This window comes from Prosopis cineraria, unplaced genomic scaffold (genome assembly GCF_029017545.1).
Source record: "Prosopis cineraria cultivar Desert tree isolate PC_DT_omini unplaced genomic scaffold, ASM2901754v1 PC3, whole genome shotgun sequence".
NCBI lineage: Eukaryota > Viridiplantae > Streptophyta > Magnoliopsida > Fabales > Fabaceae > Prosopis > Prosopis cineraria.
The window spans coordinates 1,985,856-1,988,698 of record NW_026555334.1 but is presented as its reverse complement, the minus strand read 5'-3'; positions in this window follow the sequence as shown (position 1 = coordinate 1,988,698).

Here is a 2,843-nt window from a genome sequence, read left to right as displayed (position 1 = left end):
AGCCGGTATGGATCCGATTTCGGATTTTCAACCTCACGGATGAGAAGAGGCATGCATGACCCGTCCGCTGGCTGGCCCATCGAAATCGGACCAAAACAAAAGCACTAACAATACTTGATGGATCGGGTCATATTAATCGGTTAATGTAGCAGTAATTTTCTGGTTCAATAGAGAAATATGTAGGTCACCGTCCAATTAGAATAGGCCACCTCATTTTATTTAAAATTTAATACTTAAAATTTTCCAATCATTAATTCTCTCAACCCAAAAACCCTTTTCCATAGCTGTCGAAGAAAAGAAATTGTCGTCAATTTGCATTGCCAATCAAAGAATTTCCAAAGTGAAGCGAAGAAAAAGATTACAAGGACTAATAAAACATTATAATAGTTGTGTTGATTGTTGCAGTTATCAAGAACCACCATTGTCGTATTTAATTTAGTAAAAGAGTGAGAAGGGAACAGTTGCGACACAAGGAATTCTTCCATCAGTGTTGATTAAAGAAATAGGTATTTATTCTTGAACAGGCTTATTTGCTTGATCTTTGGACATGCTTTTTTAAAAATAATTTTTTATTTTATTTTGGGATTTGATAGTGCATATACGTTGACATATTGCTATAGGTTATATATATGTTTTTAATTAGATTTAATGTTATACAATGGAGAAATGCAATAATTTACAAGTAGCAAGTCAACCAAACCCAAACATGGATGAAAAAAAAAAACAAATTATATGAGTAGCTTAAGCTTTGAAGATTCAGATAACTCTTTTGTTAAAGACATTTACTTGGGTCAAGTTGTGAATAGCAAATAAGAGGCTTATGCTTTATATTCTAAGTATGCATGTCAATTGGGTTTTCCAATAAGAAAAAGCAAAACAGATTTATTTTACTCAAACTAACATGATTCATACCAAACATGACGTCTATTCAAAAGAAGGGTCTAAATTATTGAGAATAAACAATGGTTCATTTGCTAAAATATATGCAGGAACAAATTGCCAAGTCATGGTTAATGTTACTATTAAATCATATGGTTTGTGGAAGATTATTGAGTTAATCACTGAGCATAACCATGAATTTGCAAAAGAAGAGCATAGACATTTGATGCATTCAGCTAGGAGTATTCTTACAGTTAAGGGAAACCTTATTCGATCTATGATTAGTGTTGGAATTAGAACTAAAGACATGTGGAGTTGTTTGGCTAAAGAAATGTATGGCTTTGATAAGATTGGATTTCAAAAAAAAAAAGACTGTTACACTTATGTTAACAAGCAAAAGTTAAAATTGATAGAAGTTGGAGATGGTAAGAGTTTTGTAATATCATGAAAATTAACCCTTGATAAATAAAGTTAAATAAGAATAACTAAGTAAATTAATGTAGTGAGTAGTCAAAGAGGGCTAATGAATGTATTAGATTATAGTTTCAGCCCCAAGTTCGAGTCTGAAATGGAGTTGGGTCACTTAGAAATCAAAAAGGGAGATAAACAAGAAAAAATATCTTTGTGCCACATTTGACGGCATGGGCATCGTATGACACAGTGTATGGATCCTAAAAATGCAAAGCCAAACTTTTGTGCCACATGTTGCAGAACATGCTGCATGCGTTGCAATGCATGGCCAAAAATCAAACTTAAGAGATCATGTTCTAAAGTGAGAAACAGAAGGAGAAAATAGAAGAGAAGGCGATGAGAGACATTTTTCTTTGTTAGGGCACAACATATTAGGCTCTTGGTATGGGATTTGAACTTCCTATCATCTATAGCAAGTTTGCCTAACCTCTCCTCTTCCTTTCTACAACATTTTCAAGCTAGGGTTTGATATTGAAAGATGATTTCGAACTTACAAGGCTATGGGTTTGAACATATTAACTTAAATAAAATCAATAGAAGTTGTTTAGGTTATTTAAACCTAGTATTCTCATGCGCCTTGATGGTTGGAGGGTCAGTAATGGCCAAAAATAAGTAATAAATGTGGTGGTTGGAGGTGTTTAAATCCCATTAATAATGGTTTAAGAGTTTAATAGAGCTAATGGGAGCTAAAGAGAGTTAATATACTCAATGGGTATGTTTAAATGCAAGGAGATTAGGACTTTGAGTAATCAAAGTGTTGATTAAGGGTTGTAATTTCATTAATAATGATATTAATGAATATTGATGTGATTAATTATATATTAATCATTTTTGGCACCATTCAAGCTTTGTGGAGCTTTGAGAGTAATTAATATTGAGAGGCAAAATATTTAATCTCTTAAAGGTTTAAGGTAATTGGAAGAAATTTTTTTTGTGTAATTGAATATTTAATTGATTATAAATGTTCAAAAGACTTGTTGAAATCATGTGATGTTTGTAAACTTGTTTTGATGCGATGTGGCAAAATTGACATAGATTTTGTGATATGTGTGAGTGAAATGAATGTGTAATTTAATGATTGTGAAAATATTAAATGGTGGAAAATTATGTTGAGAGTGTATAAGATTATGAAAAGTGACAAGTATGATGTGATGAGATTGTTGTATAAGGAGTTACATGCTATGAGTATGATATGTAAATATTACTTATAAGAAATTGATGATTAAGATTTGTGATTGATATGAATTCAGTGCTTGAAAATTTGCATACTAAGAACTTGATGAGTAAATGAAGATGCTATGACTAAGCATGAGTTGTATTATATGATCATATAAGGTAGGAACTCTCTTAGGAAGAGGAGTAAGGGCTTTTAAATTCATATGACACAGCCATCATTCGGAGTTCGGTGTCTTGGCTTTAATTTATATTGTCCCACATGTTCTATATGGGACTGTTCTACTTGTTCAATAAGGGATTTAAACTTATCAATTTTT